Raw genomic sequence first — 21970 nt, 5'->3', positions numbered from 1 at the left:
ATATTGAATTCTGAGAGTTATCTTCAGAGTCTAGAGACAAGTTCTTTATTGAATATGTGGTTTACAGATATTGTCTCCCGGGCTGTAAATTGTTTTTTCATCCTCTTGACATGGTCTTTTGCAGAGCACAAGTTTTACATTTTGATGAAGATGGCTAATTCTATTTTAAGTAATGAGTGAATAGATTTTGCATATTTGTGATTGACTGACAGAATTTTAAATTATCAAATTACCTGCTTCACCTTCTCCTTTTTCAACTGAGACATGGTTAAATTTAAAATGAATAAAATCATTTAGTTTACAGTGTTCAAATGTGGAATGCCTGTGTTTGACTCTATCCTAACGCCTATTTTTTTTTTAGTGATATCTTAATTAATGAAGAAAAAGAAAATTCAGCTCTTTTAAGAAGGTAGTTTCATTTTGAGTTTCAGCAAGATTTTATTACAGACTGGAAAGAATCTACTTGTACTACTGACTTTGTGAATAAAGACACCTCACATTACTAACAGTTTCCTCTCCACACAATCCCCAACACAGCAGTCAGTGCAGCCATATTCTATGTTGCTTTGTGTATACACATTTGGCCTTTTCCTTTTCCTTTGGGCCGTCTATTTGTTCATTCTGAAATACTGCCACACCTACCAGTGTGTCAGGATGGTGCTAGGTTCAGGGTTATAACGGGCAGCAGGATAGACAGGTGCTGCCCTCGTGGTGCTTACATTTCGTTCTTTTTTTTATTATTATTATAGCCTTGCATTGCTTGACAATGTTTCATTGATTCAGTTAAACATCCTTGTTTCCCATTTCTTGTTACAGAATCTTTCTCACTCATCCAAAGTACAGTGTGTCCAAATCTCAGTGAATGGTTTTAATGCTTTGGGAGTGGCTGCATTCCGTTAAAATGAAAACCAAGCCAAGCAAGTAATAGTTACAAGCATACACATGAAAATATGTTATGAGGAGGATAATCCTCATATTTAGTTACTTTCTTGCCAATTGAGGAAAATTTTGGCAGAGCCTTAAGTTACCTTAAGAGTGATTGAGGATTCTAAATATGAGCTCTCATAGGCTCCCATCCACCGTATTCTATAAAATGAAGCCCAGCCATCTGAATGAACCAGTTAATCAAATACCATTTGTATAAGCCATGGTTCTAAAAATCTTGGTCTTGTATCATTTATAATAACTGTGATTCCATATTTATTTTATTGTACAAATGAGATACATTTCCTGTCTGTAAACTGGCTGTAAACTACAAATACTCCTCTTTGTAGTCTGGCTTAAATGTAACTTTGCCTAAACATAGAGGAAATTCCAAAATGAGTTCTAAAATGTGTTAGTTAAAAATCAAAATTAGTTAAGAAACATACTGAGTTGAAAATTTAATTCTGAGTTAAAGTCTTTGTTACCTAATATTCTTTAATATTTTGTTTGTTGTGAGCAGGTTCACATATGACAGATTGCAGGTAGACCAGCTGTATTTTAAAATTTTACTGTAACAAACACATACTGTTTACTCTATACTGGGCATGGTTTATGTTCATTACAAATGTTAACTTTTATTTAAATTAAGTTAGCGATTAAGTTCTCAAGCCTATAAGATAGATGATATTATTAGCCTCATTTTATAGATGATGAGACTGAGGCACAGAAGGGCTAATATTATGCTTAAAAGTCCCCAAATCATACAGTGAATAAGCAGCAGAGATAGGACTGAAAACCAGTCCATCTGGCTCTGGAGGCTGTCCTCTTAATTTTTTCCTTCCATTTTTATTGAGATATAAAAGACATACAGCACTGTATACTTTTTTTGGAGGGGGGTAATTAGGGTTTATATATTTATTTGCTTATTTTAATGGCGGTGCTAGGGATTGAACCCAGGACCTGATGCTCACTAGGCACACACTCTACCACTGAGCTGTACCCCGCCCCCAGAGGCTGTGTTCTTAACCATTGCAGAATGGTCCCATACTGTGCTTAATCAGGTATTTTTCCATATAATACAATAAAAGCATTGAACCGAGATGTTTGAGAAAACAGTATGGAAAAGGAAATAATATATAAAAGTTTTGGGTAGAAGGAAAGCTGGACCTAGAATCAGAAGATGTGGGTTCTGACATTACCAGTGCAGGTTGGGCAACTTTGAGAAAGACTACTTACTATGTTAGTTTCCTATTGCTACGGTATCAAATTACCACAAACCTAGTGGCATAAAACAACACAAATTTATTCTCTTACAATTCTGGAGGTGAGAAGTTTCAGGTCAAGATGCTGGCAGGGCTGCATTCCTTCTGGAAGCTTCAGGAGAGAATCCATTTCTTTGCCTTTTCCAGTTTCTGGACACCACCTGCATTCCTTTGCTCCTGGCCTCTTTTTCCATTTTCAGAGTGCATTACTCCAATATGTGGTTCTGTTGTTAAATCTTTTTGGGTCTTTTACCCTCTTGCCTCCTTCTAATAAGTTCCTTTGTAACTACATTGGGTCCACTCAAATAATTCAAGATACTTTTCTCAAAATCCTTAATTTAAACACATAACTCAAAATCCCTTTTGCCATGGAGAGTGACATATTCATAGGTTCTGGGTATTAGGGCATGAATATGTCTGCAGGACCATTATTCTGTTTACCACAGTTATTTTATTTCTATGGACCTCAGTTTTTTCAGTTGTAAATGAAGGGACTGAATCAGGTGATCTTTGAGAATCCTTCCAGTTTTGAGAACTATGAAATTTCTAATCCTATACTTGAATTCTTACTGCATTCATCAAAAGGAGATCTTTCACTATTGAAACCTTTTTTGCAGATGCAAAACATCTTTTCATACTGCATTTTAAACTTAAATTTCTCAGATGAAACAGTGATAGGGTAAATAGAAATTAATAACAGGGAGAAAAAAACTAGGATGCTCATATCGGGGAGAGACGATATTCTTTAGGATTGTTCTAGCCAAACTTTGGGATAGACATCAAAGTGGAGAGTCCTTGTATAGATTTGTAGCAGTACATTGACTGATTAGAACTTTTTTATTAGAAAGTAATATAAAAATATAAATGAAACTCTATTATTAGGTTGCATTTGGCTATAAGTTACAAAACTTCAACATCAGATGATTTAACAAAAGGAAATTTATCATCTTGTTATCGCATATAATGGGGTGACAGAGTTGGTGACAATTCAACAGCTCAGTGATTTCACTAAGAACTCATATTCCATCCATTACTCTACTCTTCCATCTTTAGTGGATAGGCTCTGCTCTTAGCCTGGCCCCCCTCATGTTCACAAGATGGCTGCGGTATTTCCAACACATTCTAAACCAGCATTATCCAAAGACAGCAGAGAGACCTCTTGTACAACTTTTTTAGGAGTAAGGAAACCTTCCCCAAAAGCCACTTGACAGACTTCCTCATGTGTTTCATTGACAAGAATTCTATTACATGCCCATTTTAAAAATCAGTTTCAGGCAGAGAGGGAGATTGCCATGTTTGACTAGATTTCACACTGTCCAGTGGAACTTTCTGCAGTGATGGAAATCTTCTATATTTGTGGTATCCAGTATAGTAGTCACCAACCACACATGGCAGTTATTGAGCACTTAAAATATGGCTAGTGCAACTGAGGAACTGAATTTTAAAAATTAGTTTAAATTTAACCACATATTGCTAGGGGATACGATATTGGACCACATGGGACTTGATCAGTCATTTGGGATGGAATGGATATTGGGTAGTCAACTGCCATGTTTAATAAACAACTGTATCTTTAAATAAAATACTGAACAAGTGGTGCATTTGCTTTTAGATTTTCAATCTAATTACTGTCCACCAGGGAGGCTCTTTTGGAGACACACAAACCAAATAAATAAAACCAGTGCAGGCACTTGCCAGGGCTAACAGTGGCGGCATCTCCTAGGTGAAGAGGTTAGCTGGGGGAGCGTGATATGCCGGCATGTGGCGTGGTGCGACTAATAATGGAAGTTGGGTTGGGTTATGGTTGGCTAGGAACTGTGCTGGTGAGAGACAGGCTGCTATTCTCCATTAGGAAGCTGGGGTTTTTGATTTTGTTTTGGTTTTTGGCTTTTGTTTTTTGTTTTCGTAGTTTTGTATTAATATATAATGCCTGCTTGCTTTGAAGGTTGTACAGCCAGGGAAATACATAGATGGCATCTAGGAGGATCCATCCATTCAGTAATTCTTTATAAATCACTTGCTATGTTCCAGGTATTACTCTAACTACTGAAAAAATATTAAACAGGACTACGACTAGCAAATCAGTTCCTGCCATCATGGAACTTAGTTGTTACAAAACAAGTAAGTAATCTATTTCAAACTGTAGTAAGTGTTAAGAAGGAAAAATAAAAAGCTATATAATAGGTAGAATGAATGTAGTTAAGTCTTAACAAATTCCTAGATCTTGACTTTGTCAGCAGCTTAGGAGTTTTAAGTTTTTCCTCTGGGAAAAGGCCATTTGATTTATAGGTTTATTTAGTTTCACAGCAAACAAACAAACAAAAAAGGTCTCTGGATTAGCTATTTGCCAAAAGAAAGAAAAATTAAATTAGTTCCCCAGAAGGCAGTTTATTTCTCTGCCGTTTTAAAATTAAGGTTTTCCTGAGACATTATGATTAGCCTTGCATGGCCCGATGAAGTTTATTTCTAGCTTGATCATGTTCTTCAATATCCTTTGCTTTATCTGGAGAACTTTGGCTATCTTATGTAAACTTCTGGGCTTCAGCATTCTCAATGATAAAATGGGATTATTATTATTAATAATAATTAATCTCATGGGTTCTGGAAAGATTGGCTATTATCTGAATAATTATGAAATGTTTTATAAAGTTGTAGGCCAAAGGAAACAAGCATTTTTCATTAAAATTGAGCAAGTCATTTAACCTCTCTGGGTCTTAGATTTTCCAGTGTTGAAACAAAGTAGTTATAATATTGTCAAAATGTTAGGAAACAGGTCCTGTCTTTGGGTGCTGGTAGAAATGGGAATTGATATAACCTTTTTGGAGAGCCAATTTGCAGAGAAATTTCAGGTTCTTTAAAATGTACACATCTTTTTGCCCCATGAAACACAGTTCCAACAAGTGTTCAAAGTTGTGTGTTTATAACTTTATCATACTATTGTTTATAATGGCAAAAGCATAGTAAATGAATGTTGAACAATTGGAATTTTGTTCAATTACGGTGCATTCCATGTGAATTCTATGCAGCTACTAATGATGCTGATAGTATTAATAGGTATTAGCAGAATTGGAAGGAAGTTCACAGTGTACTAGCATTTGTGATAATCTGCCTCTTCACTTTGGCCTGCTGCAATCAGGGTTAGTAATTATGATCACTTAAAAAAAATCTAGCAATAATGGCAGGTAGTTATTGAGCACTCCAATATCCTGGGTACCTTGCTAAGCTCTGTTCATATGTTATGTCATTGAAGTTTCATATTCAATCTACAATTTGGAACCTAATTTTGTAGATGAAGAAACCAAGGCTAAGAGGAATAAAGTAATGTGTCCAAGGCCTTAAATTCGGAAGTGACAAAGTCAGAATTTGTAACCTAGTCATTTAACTCCAGAGCCTGCGTTCTGAAACCATGGGCTAGGTTGCCTCTCTGTAAACTACTCCTAGGTCCTAGATGGGGTAGCTATCACAGGTATATTGTGGAAACTCCTTCACATCTTTTCCTATAACTGCACCCTTATTGGAGAGTACTCTGGCCCAGGTATGTGGCAGAGGAAGGAGTGGTCCACTCTTTAATACAGGGGTCGGCAAACTAAGGCCAGTGGGCCAGTGCAGCCGGTTGCCTGTTTTTGTAAATCACGTGTTATTGCAACCCAGCCACACTTACTCATTTAGGAATTGTCTATGGCTCTTTTTGCACTACAGGGGAAGAAATGAGTGTTTCAGTAGAGACCACATGGCCATTTGTATTATCTTGTTCTTTGCAGAAGGACGTTTGCCGTCCCCTGCCTTAATGCATTAGAAATCTGGAAGGATTTGCCCTATTACAGTGACTATTTTTCTTTCCTTAAAGAAGGTACCTTAAAAGACAAAACAGAGCAGTTTTCGGGTTACTGTCCTGCACAGGCCACAGGCATATAGGCAGTCACTGCAGGGTTTTCTGAGGAGGTGAACAAGGGCAGTCTATTTCAGGACAACTGAAGGCCCTCTGTGCACGGCTGACTGGCATTCTCTAACTGGGACTTCTTCATTGCTTTGAAACTCTGCCTGTTGTTGCTGCTCCTCCGAGATGGAATGTGTATTCACAAATGAGGCACTCCATTAGTCATGGTGCATTTCCTGGGCCCTGGAGACAGGGCATGACATCACCAGGGGCCAATGAGAAAGCATCCTCTGTCGCACAAGCCCTGGAACCTCTTTAGAGGACTGTGTAGAGCAGTGTTCTGTTCCTAGCCCTCAGGGTGTGATTTGAGACTGCCTTCCTCATCCAGCCTTATTCTGGGCACAAACGTCTAGCTTCCAGATCCGAGAGGCCAGGACAAGTTTGAAAATCTGCAGAGCTAGAGGCAGATTCCCATTTAGTATGTTTTTCCAGGGCTCGGGTTTTTAGTCCCACAGTTTTCCACTCTTAATGACGTTGTTACTTCATGTGGTGAAGGGTGGGTGGTGAAGGACGCAGTCTGCGTTAGATAAAAGACACTTGGCAGCTGGAATTGCTGGGTAAGTATAGGTTGGTACCACAACAAAATCAGAAACATATTTTGCCGTTTTGTTACATTGCTTTTGTGTGTAGTTTAACATAATAAAACAACATCTTTTAACAGCAAAGGCTCCTAGCAGAATTAGTGTGGCTTAGAATAGGCCAATTACCAAAGGAACTTTACTGAGGGGATTAGTAACTCATTAAATCTTTTATCTTCAAGAAGAAAAGGAACTTTTGTTTTCAATCCTCTTTTCTTAGAATTTAAGTATTTTAGATATACCCTCCCCTCTACCAGCTCCCCCTTCCTAATTTATATATTTATTTATTTATGAAAATAATTTATGGAATTTAGTCTCAAGGATAACTGTTAATTCTGTGTATCGGAAAGTTTATTGAAAAACTTGTTTTCTAACTGGTAGTAAATAGCTCAATCTCTTGCTAACAAGCCATAGTTGTAATATTTCCCCTTTAAAAATTATTCAAGGAAACTGAGAGTCAAGACCCAATGTGAAAATACATAGACTGTTATAGTTTAATTCAGGAATTGAATCCAAAACTTGTGTTTTCCAATCTTCATAGGCAATCTATGGTTGAAGGAGAAAGAGTCCTTTAGTATTTTTTCATGCTTGAATCCTTTTTGATGAAGTCTAAGAGAGATTATGAGACACAGCTGTTTTTGTCAGTATATTATCTGTGGCTGCTGTAAACTGCAAAGGATGCCACCCCACTGTTAGAGGGAAAGAAAATCCTTCTTGTTTCTTAAAAAATGGAGATGATGACTTTTTTTGTTAATTATAGAGGCTTTTTATTTTTAAAAAATCACTTGAAAGCATATGAATTTGATCCTATTTCCTAAGAACAAATATACCAGTAATTAAAGGAATTCCCTCTAGAACTGGGCAATATACTGTATAAGAGGCACTTTTTAGCACTTCAGAGATACTCCCTCAAAGATCTTTGTGCAGTTTAAGGCATTAATTATTAAATTTCAAAACATTTCTGGTATTTTTAAATAATACATACATACACACACACACACACATACATATATATATTTAGCCTTTATAGATGAGAAAACTGAGTTATAGAAAGGTTGAATCTTCTACCTTGTGTCTTTCATAGAAGCAGACATTGAATGCATAAATCATTCTTATCAAAGTCCTCAAGAGGACATTCTTCTATGTCTTTCCATGAAGTTGTTCTTGTTTTCCTTTGATAGCTTCCAGCTTTGCCTCATTGACAACAACACTTGTTTTTCACAGCCCTTTGACTGGGACAGAAGAGCAGGGGAGCCCGGGCAGAGAACTGGAGTAGGCCCGGAGAGGGCCAGGTGCCACTGGGGTAAAAGGTGTGGGGCTGGGGCTCCTGCTGCCTGGCTCTTGGCAGAGGACTGAATTCTCCTCCACCCCATCCCCCAGTTTCTCACACCTGAACTAATATTTTGCCACCTCTCTGAGGGTTGTCATGAACACTGATGAGTTTAATGTTGAAAAAATGTGTCTAGCCTTTTGGAAAAAAAGGTCTGTCTTATATAAGCACACAATTAGTATTGGCCGCCATACCAGTCACAAGTTTCTTGAGTGGGCAGGAGGCACCCTCGGATTAGGTTAACCAGATCCTCATTTTGGTGAAGACAGACTCTGGAATGAGGTCTGCTGCTGCCTTGAGAGCACACATCTGGTTTGAAATGTTGAAAGCCAGGTGATCCTTAAAGCAGCTACACAGTCATGTCTCTTCACTGCTTCTGTTTTCTGCTAGTTTGGGGAGCAGTGGATGCCTCCCTCAGGATCCCTCCCAGAGTGTTGGCTTGCCGTGCTGATCATCTCAGTAAGCCCTAAAGTTTTTCCTGCAGAGGAAAACTCTCGAAAGGCTAGTTCAGAATATGATAGTGAGAGGTCATGGCAGATAGTTGAATTGGTTTGTGAAAAGTTCAGAATGAGTCATGTCACTCCTAAAGGCACTGGCATCAATTTATTACACCAAACCAAACACTGAAGGAAGAAAGCCTTTAGTCTCATTAAGGAACCCAGACAAAAATCCCACTTAATCCATCTTGCTTTTCCTTTTCCTCTAACTCAGCTGGTATGCAGGTGTAGGGCAGCTTGGCAGAAGCTTTGAACATTTGGAAAAGGGAGTCATTACTGAAAGTCACTGACACACACTTCCCTTGGAATGCTGCTGATGTCATGGAAAAATGGGACCTTAGCAATAACCCCTAACAACCAGAGCTACAGTAAACAGTAAATGTTACCTCCACCAAGGCATTGGTTTTTAAAGAGTTTTAACAGGCTAGGGCTTGCCAGCCACAACTCATAAAAATGTTCTTATAATTTTACCCTACTCTCTAAAAGCGCTGGATGACTGCGGAGGTTTCTCTGCCACTTGGATATGCAAAGCCAAATTCACGTCAGTTTCAAGGTTCACTATTCAGAATTTACAACACTTCTTTTCCAGTCCTCTTTGTACCCCCTGCCACGCTCACAGGGGCAGGCCTGGTAGATTTCATACTTTTTCAAAGAAGTCTCTTGTCTTACTGACTTGCCTCCATTTCTGTGATGGGATGAATCTATGTGCTAGGTTTTGCCTGGTGTTTCATTAGCCTAGCAGTTAACCCAACCTGGTGAATTCATAGTCCTTCAATTTGAAACAGTTGGGCAAAGTGGCATCCTACAGTTCAAAATCTGACCTAGGTGCAGAGCCAGAGGACAAGCTGCACGTGCTGTCCCACAGAGCTGTTAAGAATGGTGGCCGTCATCAGTTGTTGTCAACTTAAGAAAGGAAAAGATGGCTCAGAGACCAAGAGATCAGGGGGAATATTTCCCCGTGGTTGGCTTTCTTTTAGGAGAAGAGGTTGGAGGAATATTACTGTGTAAACCAAACTCAGCATGGCTTCTTTTAGACCTGTCCACACGGTGGGAAGAAATGGGATGCTAGCATTGCTTGTCCAAGAATTGTCAAGGGAACCATATAACTTGTCATCCAAACTGGATGCTTTTGAGAGTGAAGGGGCTCTACTAATAACTTCTCTGGGAAAATAGGAGTAAACCTGGACTGTCCCAAGCAAAGCAGGCACAGGGTCACCTTCATTGCTGTGCCAGGGCCCACGCAGCCCAAGCCCTTTGAGAAGGCAGTCTTCATAATGCCAGAGAGAGTGGACTCATTCATGCAACCTGAGTTGTCTCAGTTACAGGAAAACAAGTTCACTCCTAGAATTAGTGGACTTGATAAGAACTCTGTTATTAAATTAAAACCTCAAGTAAAATAAGCTTGAATTCATAGTCTTAATTTACCCAGTTTTGAATGTTACTTTTATTGGTATAGACCAGTGATTCTTGCAGCTGTGGTCTGAGATCCCTGAGGGTCCCCAGCGATCCTTTCAGGGGGTCTGTGAGGTTGAACTATTTTCATCATAATATTAAGGCATTATTTGCCTTTTTCATCCTCATTTTTTCATAGATGTACAGTGGACTTTTCTAGAGGACCTGTGATGTACGATATTGTAATGAAGAGCCAGATAAATAAGGACCTATTAAGCCAAACATTAAAGAGGTTTGCAAGACAGTAAAATAATGCCACTCTTCTCACTAAACTTTTTCATTTTAGAAAATAGTTATTTTAATAAAAATATTTATGTTAAGAGGTTATGGGTTTATTAGTGTTACTTTTAAATGAATGAACAAATGCTTTAAAAATTCATCACCTTAAATTTCTAATGTGGTGAACATATCCCTCATAAATAAAAGCTCTAAGAGTCCTTAATAGTTTTTAAGCATATGAATAGGTCCCAGGACCAAAAGGTTTGAGAACCCTTTTTGTAGACCTTTCTCTCTTCTGAAGGAACATGTTGGTAAATTGAGATGATAAATTCTCTGCGAGAGAGACCAGCTTTATTCATTATCACATTTACTACAGCACCTAGCAAAATGCCTTGCACACAGTGCTCTATATAAATATGCATAGACGAAGCTCTTGTGACAACTCTGAAATTTACCATGTTCTCTCATGTTTGGGTTTTACATTAACAGTATTGTTTGATTTGTTTTAAGCCTTGGTCTTTTGATATTTAGTGTGTTCTAAGACTCTTTGTTAAATAATCATATTTTGACATAATAATAATGTCATTTTTTTCCTTTAAAAGTTTTATATCATAGATCAAATTCTCATATCAAACAAGTATAGTAGATTTAAAAAAACATAAAAAATAATAGAAAATGACTTACTAATTTTATTTTTTAACCAGGCTAATTCTTGTCTTTCATCTCAAGTGTCACTGTCTTCAGTTGGCCTTCCTGTACCTTCCCTGGCTAGTACCCCTCCCATGTGCTTCCTACGTATCCTTTATCACTGGAAGTACTCCTCTGGGTCATTCCATTCACATTTTGGTTTCTCCCAGTTAACTTTGAAGGCCTTTACATCAGAAGCACTGTCTTTAATCTCCTTATTCCCAGAATTGAATAGTACTTGGTAAGGGTATTAGAATATCTGTTAAATGAAAAGATACAGAAGGAAGGAGAAATTAGCTTAATTTAACTAGTTAGTGAAGCCTCTACCACCCCTAACCCCCCAAATTAATAGAGGGCATTTATTGCATCTTTAAAATATCACACATAGGTCTTAGAAATTATCTAGCATCTTGATTCCATAACTGGACAACTTTTAGATCTTACTTACCAGGCTGCTGAACAATTCCTTTCTCAAAGACATAGGTATCATCCAGAATTTTCCTGATATTCTTCTTTTTAACTATCATGATTTGCTAAGTCAAAGCAGCTGAATTTGAGGCAAGTTTCGTGTTATTTCCTTCAGGAATTAAGTCATCTTTCTGGGCTTACGATACCCTGTGGGTGTTTTTTTCACTGAGAAAATTTTGGAATTCAACAAGAGACCTGTTCTCCCGAATAAGGATGCTGATGGGGAGGTGAGCAGACACAGACTTCATCTTGTAAGGGTCTCCCAGTGTGAGGCCCTTGTTGTGTTCTGTACATGACCACAGACAGTGCCAGCCGTGGCCAGCCCATTCTGTTTCCCCACCAGTGGTCAACACAGAGCCGCTTCTTTTTCTTACCAAGGAAACTGGGATCTACACTGATGGAGCTGAAGTCTCTCTGTAGGGTTCCTCTGGGGCTGTTCACGATAACTGTGCATCCCTTCAGGGTGATGTCCACGTATTCTGGAATGCGGACAGTCTGATGGTTGAGAATGGCCTTCATTCTCACAGTAGATGCAGCAAAGAGAGGTGAACTATTTTTTGTTTTTGTTTTTTAATGTCATGCTATAACATGGTTTCCATAGTACTGAAAAAAATATTTTTAGCAGAAGAAATCACAATTTGAGAAAAGAAGATAGATTAACTTTGTTGTGACCTTACGTGTAAACTGAAATACAGTCTGCGCTGCATATCCACAATGTGGAACCCATGGATACGGAGGGCTGACTGCACTGGGCCATGTTATGTGAGGGCCTTGAGCATCTGAAGATTTTGGTGTCTGTGTGGGAGGTCCTGGAACCAGTCCCCTGTGGATGCCAAGGGGTCTTATTTCTACTCGCAAACTCCTTTTCAGAATCTTTTAAGCCTTTAAAGGTTGGTTACCTGTTTCTGAGAATGTGATTTTTCTCAATACCATAAATTATTTCTATTGGCAAAAAAGGAAAAATCATGAAATTTTTATAATACAGATTCAATTTTTTTTATCATAAGTAGCATTGCATTCTTATTCATAGTTTTAAAATTTAGTTTCAAGTGAAGACATTCTGAGTTTTAAATTTTTTCTTTGAGTTAGAAATACTATTTTTTTAAAAATATCTGCTTTGATAGGGAGGGGCGAGATAGGTAAAGGGGATTAGAGGTACAGACTATTAGGTATAAAATAAATAAGATACGAAGACATAATGTACATACAGCATAGGGAATATAACCAATATTTTATAATGACTTTTTATGGAGTACAGTCTGTAGAAATATTGAATCACCATGTTGTATAGCTGAAACTAGTATAATATTGTAAATCAACTATACTTCAATAATTTTTTAAAAAACTGCTTAATTTAATTTAAAAAAATTCTCCAAGGCCTGAAATTAACCTGCTACTTTGTAAATCAACATGGCAGGGTAAACTGAGTCCACAGTGTATTTGACTAGCAGCATTTTCCTCATGATTTAATAATAGTGACAATTGTATATGATATGTGAAAGTCCAAAGTTTACAAAGCTAGTTTTTAGTGACATGCATTCTACTTGGTTTTATTTTGATCTTTTCTCTGAGGGCCATTAGTTATTGAAGTCTCCAGGTTTCTTTTTGTTGAGATGTAACATTCTGGATAATTACTTAACAAACTTATGTGTGAATTTTATCAGAAAACAGAAAGAAAATGTATTGCAATTCTTATCAAGTCCTCATTTTAAAAGGGCATGGTCGGGGGAGATGAGTATTTTGTCTGAGATCGAGGACTAAAGGAACACTGATTTTTGTGGACAGGGCACTGGCCAGTTGGGGATGGGAGAGCTGGATTTTGTCCTGACTTTACGACTTTCTAAATACTAGTGTGATGTCAGCAAATCACCCTACTTCTCTTAGCTACTATTCATGTCCCCATGTGTAAAATGAGGCTGGATTTGATGGTTTCAGAGGCCCCTTGCAGATCATCTAATTCTATAGTTTGTCTTGGACTCTATCAGGATTTCACGTTCTCGAAGCCTTTAGTTGACAAATAAGGTGTGGGAGGAAGAGACACAGTCTTGAATAACCAAAATGAACGGTTTTGTCCACACATACGTGCTAATCCCCAAAGAAGAAGAAAATGCGAATGAGCCAGGGGCCGAACGTGAAAATGGTGGCAGTGAGGAGAACATAGAAACAGCCGGCTGAAAGCTTCATGTCCTGGCCTGCCTGCCCTGAGAAAGGCGGAGACGGCCAAAGCTTCCAGGCAATCGAGGCCAGAACCCCGGCTGGCGCTCATCCCCACCCCCGTACCACACACACAAGCCACACAAGAAAATTGTCTCTCTCCCTTCATATTTGTGCATTTTGGCTACACTGCTCTTTATGCCAAGTCCTCGCCTAATCCGCTTCCTTCCCGCTGTCACTGTATTCTGCCCGTTGCTTTCTGGGGCTTTGGAAGGCAGCTGCAGTCTTCAGCAGAGGCCTGAGGCAGTGGCCTGGGCGGTGTGGACTCTATCGGAACCAACAGTCACTTTTACCCGGTTCATAGGCAGTTTGAACAGTGTTCCCACTCCCCTTCCTTGGCAGATGTCAGAACTGATGGCTTTAATTTTTTCCCCTCTTCTCTCCTCTTTGGGGAGTTTTCCCCTCTGCATTCCTCAGCCTTTTTGTCTGCGAATATCCTGTGGAAGATTTGCCTTGTCTTAGGTTCTTCTGCCAGGCTGCTCATCTTCTTCTTTTTTCCCCCAACATAAAACATATTTATCTATTGAGAGAGCTTAAGATGGATAACCAGAGCTTACAAGCCTAGAAATTTGACCCCTCCTCATCTCAGACAGAAGATCCCAAACCTTTGTCTCCCAAGGCCTGGAGCGCTCTTGGCCGCCTGCTGTCCATCCAGCCCCAGCTGTTGGAGAGCTAGTTTTGGTGTCCTTTCACCTCTGGCCTGTGACGTGTTCTCACGGAACCTGTCTGCATACATCTAGTCTCAGCTCTCCGTGATGGCAGCTGAGCAGAGAGACACTTGGTTCTCATCAGCTTAGAAAACTGAACAGGAATCAGGAAATTCAACTGAAGAATCTTGGCTGAATATAAGAAGCTATGTATTATGAAGGTTTTAAATCATTCCACTATTCACAGACTGACATGGCTAGCCTGGATATTGAAAGTAAACCAAAACGAAAACCCCACACAGTCATTGTCTTTTGTTGATAAACAGAGCTTTTTGGGGGCACGTTGGGTGCTTCTTGGCCACTCTTTCTGGAAACTCCATTGACTGTCTTGCTCTCTACCTGGCAGCACCAACCCATACTTCTGTGTCTTTAAGAGGGGCCCCCTCCTGGGCATATATCCAGAAGGAACCCTACTTCAAAAAGACACCTGCACCCCAATGTTCATAGCAGCACTATTTACAATAGCCAAGACATGGAAACAGCCTAAATGTTCATCAACAGATGACTGGATAAAGATGTGGTATATTTACACAATGGAATACTATTCAGCCATAAAAATGACAACACAATGCCATTTGCAGCAACATGGATGTCCCTGGAGAATGCCATTCTAAGTGAAGTAAGCCAGAAAGAGAAAGGAAAATACCATATGAGATCGCTCATATGTGTAATCTAAAAAAAAAAGAACATAAATACAAAACAGAAACAGACTCATAGACATAGAATACAAACTTGTGGTTGCCAAGGGGGAGGGGTGTGGGAAGGGACAGACTGGGAGTTCAAAATTTGTAGATACTGACAGGCATATGCAGGATAATAAACAAGATTATACTGTATAGCACAGGGAAATATATACAAGATCTTGTGGTAGCTCACAGCGAAAAAAAATGTGACAATGAATATATGTATGTTCATGTGTAACTGAAAAATCATGCTCTATACTGGAATTTGACACAGCATTGTAAAATGACTATAACTCAATAAAAAATGTTAAAAAAAAAAAAGAGAAGCCCCACATAGTTTTCAGAGCTTTGTGGAAAAAAATAAAACTAAAAGTGTGCCTGTATTTGGGTTTGCCTGATGGTTTCTCACGTCTGTATGTATTTTGTATTTTATTTCAAAGAATTTAAATATTAGTTGACGTTAAGTTCAAATAGGAGGGTCTATCTGATAAAATTCTTTGGTGATAGTATCTTGTTTAACTTCATAGGTTCTATATGAAGTTTTTAAAATTCCTGTTGGGAATATAATACTACAAAACCATTTTTCTTTCGTTTCTGTCTGTTTTTGTCAATCCTGAACTTCCTTAGCTATTTAATTTCTAATGCTCAGTTAACCCTTCTTTCACTCATCCTTTCTGCCTAGGTCACATTTTTTGTGTTGTCTATAATTCATAGAATCATAGTTTGATAAAGCATTAGTGCTGGAAGGGCCCTTAGACGTTAACTACCCACACTTCATTCTATAGATGAGAAAAATCCTACAAAAGGAACAGAATTAGGCCAACATCACATACCTGCCAGAGCCTAGAATCACAAGTGTTTTTCCACTATATTACTCCAGATTCCATGTGTCAGGAATTTTCCAAAGCACTAGGCTAGTAATAACTACTTCAGCAGACAGGGAGTGCATCCTACTAGAAAGGGCAGAGATTTTGGAGCCAGATTTGGGTTTGAATATCTCATTCTGCCATGTACTGGCAAGGTAAATTGGGCAAGCAACTAAACTTTTAGAGACTCTTATTTCTTCCTCTGTAATATGGGAATAATAATAATACATTAGGGTTATTGTGATATTGTATAATCTGTATAGTGTGCCTGTTATACACATTGTGTTCAACAAATTATTATTATAAAGATCTACAGATCATAGGAAAATGTTACATCATATGTATAAATAATAATTTAAAGTAGTTATCTATAATTGGCTATTGTGAGCCTTCTTATTCAATAGTATTCTCCTAAATTTAGCATTAAAGTATGAATGGACTGAGTTGTCTGGAAATGAATTCCTGAAAGTTATTTATACCATGACAGTGAATCATGTATTTCCCTTTTCTTTATGACTTTCATCTGTACTTAGCTGCAGTGTATCTTGTCTAAAAATTTTTATACAAATTGAACTAACCCTAGGGAGACATCTGCAGTGTCCTTGAGTTTGCCCTCTGGTTTTAATTTAGCTAAACACTAGGATATAAATCTGAAATATAATCTATATAAAATATTATATTCATATTTTTGAGAAGCTTGAGATATTTAGTGTTGTTCTGAAACATTCAACTGTGTAATGAACAACTTCAGTGTGAAATTATATGTACCTGTTCAGAGTATAGGGTGAAGTTATCTTATGTTCAGCGTAGAGTGGCCCAAGATGATTCTGTTAAAAGGAAGTAGGACCGCATTGTTGAACCCAGCAGTGTGGGAGGAGGAATGAGCTAGGAAACAAAAGCTAAGATTGAATTAGCAAAGTCCGGAAGCAACAAAAGAAAGTTTGGAAGCTTCAGAAGAGGTGATTCAGGGGAATTTTAGTTGAGGGCCTCTCAGACTGCATACATGTCGTTGGCTGACTGGAATGCACTTAAGCTTGAAGTGGATGGAAGGACCTTGAGAAACTAGATGGAAAGAATTTCGTGTCTCTAAAGAGAGGGCTTGGGAGAAAGAGTTTGTCTTAGATTTTAGACAGAAGTTAAGTGCAACTAGAAAGAGGCATTATATTGCTTTCCTCCTTATGGAACCCTTAATTGCAAAGGCACTTTCAAGTTCATATAATTTGGTCCGTAACTATGGTTAGCTATGTAAAGCTGTAAACACTTGTCTTGATCACTTTTTCAGTAGGGGAAAGTGAGAGTGTAGCAGTGATGGAGAATGGAATGTATGTCCATTCCATTAAGAATGTTATATATTCGATTAAGAGCCTTAAGCCAGCAGTTTCTTGAAGATAAAAGTAGGCATGATTTTGGAGGAATATTCAACAATCAAATATGACCAGGAAGTAGAAGGTGCTATTTTGCCATGTTTTGGGTTAGTCCAGATGGGATCAAACCAGAGGAATTTGGCAAGCATTTGGACTCACCACTTGAACCACACTGAAATAGTTGTGGTAGCAAAAGAATTTCTCCAGGAGTCTTATTTCACTTGAGGCATAACAGCCAGATTCCTGGCCCTTGAGTGGAGAGTGCCAAAGTTGATAAATTTTAAAATAATCAACTGAAGTCTATAAACTCAGGAGAAATACTTCAATTAGATGATACAGGGACTATATCATTTTCATAATTTTCATAAGAGGACATATTGAGAGTATATGTGTCCCGTATTCTACTGATTAGAATTGACTCTTCTCTAATAACAGGTCCTTCCGTTGAGTTTAATATATTGCAGTTTAATAAATGAAAAAATTATAAATGAATTGAACTTTAAGAACTTGTGTTTGGCTTCTTCTGTATTCTTCTTGAAATTCTGACATATTAACCGTGCCATTTTTTAAAGCTTTCTGGCGAGAATTCCTCATGACCTAAAATTTACCTTCCTGTTTAGTCATTCTAGGAGCCTTTTTATACTCCAGCAAAGTTAACTATACTTGCCACTTCACTTCATCATCATCAGTATCACTTATCCCTTGTAATCTGACATCTGTCCCTGCACTGTCCAATTGTATCCCCTTCAAGTGCCCAGTCCACTGACTTACATACATTAGGTTTTCATTAAATATTTTTTATTTAATGATGAATGAGGAGATAGTTCTTTATATTTTAAACAACTGACTATTATGGAAAATACAACACAACAGAAAGGAATTACTGTGACTAAAGAGTCAAACATAAGACCAAAAATGGGAGCTTAACATTTTTAATAGCTTTGCTGAGTCATAATTGACATCTATAAATAGCATGTAATTAGTACAATTTGATATGTTTTAAGATATACCACAATCAGTATAATGAACGTATCCATCATCCCCAAAAGCTTCCATATGGCTGTTATAATCTCTCTCTCCCATCCTTCCCCACCTTACCCTCTTGAAGCAAACCACTGATCTGTTTTTGTCACTACAAATTAGTTCGCATTTTCTAGAGTCTTATATAAATAGTATACAGTATAAACTTTTTTTGGCCTTTTTCACTCAGCCTATTTATTTTGAGATTCATTTATGATATATCGTTGTTCCATTTTATTGTTAAGTATGTGTGTGTGTGTGTATATATATATTCCATTGTATGCATATATACAGTTTGCTTATTAAGTCACCCCTTGATGGACATTTTAGGTTCTTTCCAGTTCATGGATATTATAAATAAAGCTACTGTAAACATTTGACTACAAATCATTGAGTAGAGGTATGCTTTCTTTTCTAATGGATAAATCTCTGGGAACAGAATGGCTAGGTCATGGGATAGTGTATGTTTACAGCTTTGTAAGAAGCTGACAAACTGTGTTCCAAAGTGGCTGTACCATTTTGCATTTCCACAAGCAATGAAATAGAGTTCCTATTGCCCCACATCCCTGCTATCTTCTACAAGTTTTGAGTTTTGTATCTTATATTTAGTTCTATTATCCATTTTGAGTTAATTTTTGTGAAGAGTGTAAGGCTAGTGTCTAGATTCTTTTTTTTGAATGTGGGTGTCCAGTTATTCCAGCATCATTTGTTGAAAAGATGATCCTTTTACACTGAATTGCCTTTGCTCCTTTGTCAGAATTCAATTAGCTGTATTTATGTGGGCCAGTTAACTGTATTTGTGTGATTATTTAGGAGCTCTCTTTTCTTTTCCATTGATCTAGTTACCTAATCTTCCACTGATACCACACTTTCTAGATTACTGTATTTTTATAGTGAGTTTTGAAGTCAGGTAGTTTCAGTCCTCCAACTTTGTTTTTCTTCATTATTGTGTTGGCTGCTGTGGGTCTTTTGCCTTTCCATATAAACTTTGAAATCAGTTTGTCCATATATATAAAGTAACTTGTTCAGATTTGATTGGGATTGCAGTGAATCTATAATTTGAGTTGGGAAGAATCCGCATTTTGAGAATGTTGTATTTTCCTCCCCATGGACTATCTCTCTGTGTATTTAGATCTTCTTTGATTTTTTTCATCAGAATTTTACAGTTTCCTCATATAGATCTTATATATACTTTGTTAGGTTTATACCTAAGTTATCTCCCTTTTTTTAGTGCCAGTATAAATGATGCTTTATTTCTAATTTCAAATTCCAGTTGTTCATTGTTGGTATGTAAGGAAGCAGTTGGCTTTTGTACGTTAATCTTGTACCCTGTCTTCTTTTGGATTAAGTCTTTTTTATCATTGCATTTTATAGCCTTATTAGCTAGTTGTCTTATTAGCTATTTGTCTTATTAGCTATAACTTTTTATTTAGTTGGGTTTTTTTGGTTGCTTTAGAATTTATTGTATACACCTTTAACTTATCACAGTCTGTCTAATTGATATGATGCCACTTCACATATAGTGTAAGAATGATACAGTAGCCTTATAGTAGTTGTCGTACATTTTACTTATTCATGTTATATGTAAGTTATAAATCACACAATAAAGTTTTGTTTAAGCAGTTAATTGTCTTTAAAAATATCTAAATAACAAAATACCTTATACGTTGACCCAGTAGGTATTATTTTCATCATTCTGTATTCTTTTATATAGATTCAGATTTCCATCTGATGTTATTTTCCTCTTGCCTGAAGGAGTTGCTTTATTATTTCTTGTAGGTCAGCTGGTGATGAAGTTTTTCAGCTTTGTGTGTCTAAAGAGATCTTTATTTTACCTCTGTTTTTGGAAGATAGTTTTTCTGGGAATAGAATTCTAAGTTGACAGTTTTTTGAAGTTGTTGCACCACTGTATTTTTACTTTCATTGTTTCCAACTAGAAATTGCACTTATCTCTGTTTCTCTGTATTTAACATGTCTTTTTTCTCTTGTACTTTTTAAGTTTTTCTGTTTTCATTGATTTTGAGCAATTTAATAATGATGTATCTTCATGTAACTTTCTTCATGTTTTATATGCTTGGGTTTTGTTGAGCTTTTTGTAGAGTTGTAGTTTTCATCAAATTTGGGGAAATCTTGGCCATTGACTTTTTCAAAAAAATTTTTTTTTCTCTTTTTACCTCTCCTTTTTGGGGCTTCTATTGCATATGTAGTAAGTCACCTGGAGTTGTCCCATAGCTCATTGATGCTCTTTTCATTTTTGTTGATTTTTTTTTTACTGTGCTTCATTTGGATTGTTTCTATTGTTATAGCTTCAAGTTCACTAATTGTTATTGTCTATTTCTAATTACTGATTTCTACTGTTGTATCTTCAAGTTCTTCAGTGTGTAATCTACCGTTAATCCTATCCAGTGTATTTGTCATGTCATACATTGTAGTTTTTATCTCTAAAAGCTTGATTTTGGGTCCTTTTGTTATCTTTATTTAACTTTTCAAACATAAGGAATATAGTTAATAGTAACTATTTTAATGTCCTTGTGTACTCTAGCAACTATGCTCTGTTCTAGCAACTGAGTCCATTTCAATGGTTGATTTTTCTCCTTTTTATGGGTTTTACTTTCCTACTTCTTCGTATGTTTGGTTATATTTGATTAAATGCCAGACATTGTGAATTCTACCTTCTTGGGTGCTATATATTTTTGTATTCCTATAAATATTGAACTTTGTTTTGGGATGCAGTTTAATTACTTGGAAACAGTTTGAGCCTTTTGTATCTTGCTTTCAAAGTTTTTTCCAGCAGGACCGGAACCATTTGGTTTAAGACTAATTGTTCTCCACTACCAAGGCAAGATCCTTTTGCATACTCTATTTAGTGCTCTATGATTTATGAAATTTCCAGTCTGGTTTTTGGAAATAGCATTACTCCTGGCTCTGTGTGGGTACCAGACACTCTTTTCTCTACTCCTATCAAATCTTTCTTTCTCCAGCCTCAGCAGTTTCTTTAAATGCATGTACTAAGCAGTACTCTGCTAAATATTTGAGGGGGGTTTTCCCCAAATTCTCTTGTGAACTCTAGCTGCCTTGTTCTTCCCAGGTCCTCAGCCCTACCTCCTCAACTTGAGTCATCTGCTGCACTCCATCTGGGTTCCCTCTCCCTGCATCACAGTCTAGAAATCATTTCAAGGCAATAAGGTTAGGTAGTCATAGAGCTCTTTTCATTTTTCCATCTCTAAGGGATCATTGTCTTTCATTGCATGATTTCCAGTGTCTTAGGGGAAAAAAGTTGTTTCATATATGTTTTGTTTTAAAATTTTTTTTGGTTGTTTTAGGTGGTAGAGTAAATCTGGTCCCTGTTACTTGATCTTGATCAGAAGCAAAAAAGCTTTAAGTTTTTGATGGGAGTTACAGAAATGACCAATAGCAAGACATGTAATCTCTAACTGAAACATTCATGATGTTTCCTTATAAATCAAGAATTTGGAAAGAGAATTAATCTCAGAATTACCATTATCTATTTTTTCTCCAACTCACATCCACCACAAACATTTACATAACAAAATTCCTTGTATGGTCGACCACATCAATGGTTAGATTATTGAATTTGTTGAGGAAAGACATACATAAGCCACTAGAGTTATAAGTTTCATAGAACATATTATGTAAAAAAGGAAATGATACCAAGTGAATTGGGTTAGTATCATAGTACAGTATTATTTTAATTTCTTTTTATCAGTATGTAGCTGTGAGATTTTCTTGTCTGCTTGCTTG

At 37.2% G+C, this 21970-nt stretch overlaps 1 protein-coding gene and 1 pseudogene across 13 annotated transcripts in view; one reads left to right on the top strand and one right to left on the bottom strand.

Moving 5' to 3' along the window:
- The window catches only part of RAD51B (RAD51 paralog B), a 696422-nt gene that overhangs the window by 208442 nt on the left and 466010 nt on the right, over positions 1–21970 (top strand). The window lies entirely within an intron of this gene.
- Positions 10505–13138, bottom strand: LOC141577904 (large ribosomal subunit protein uL6 pseudogene; annotated as a pseudogene).

This window comes from Camelus bactrianus, chromosome 6 (assembly GCF_048773025.1).
Source record: "Camelus bactrianus isolate YW-2024 breed Bactrian camel chromosome 6, ASM4877302v1, whole genome shotgun sequence".
In the NCBI taxonomy this organism is placed as follows: Eukaryota; Metazoa; Chordata; class Mammalia; order Artiodactyla; family Camelidae; genus Camelus; species Camelus bactrianus.
This window is presented reverse-complemented; position numbering and strand designations above follow the sequence as displayed.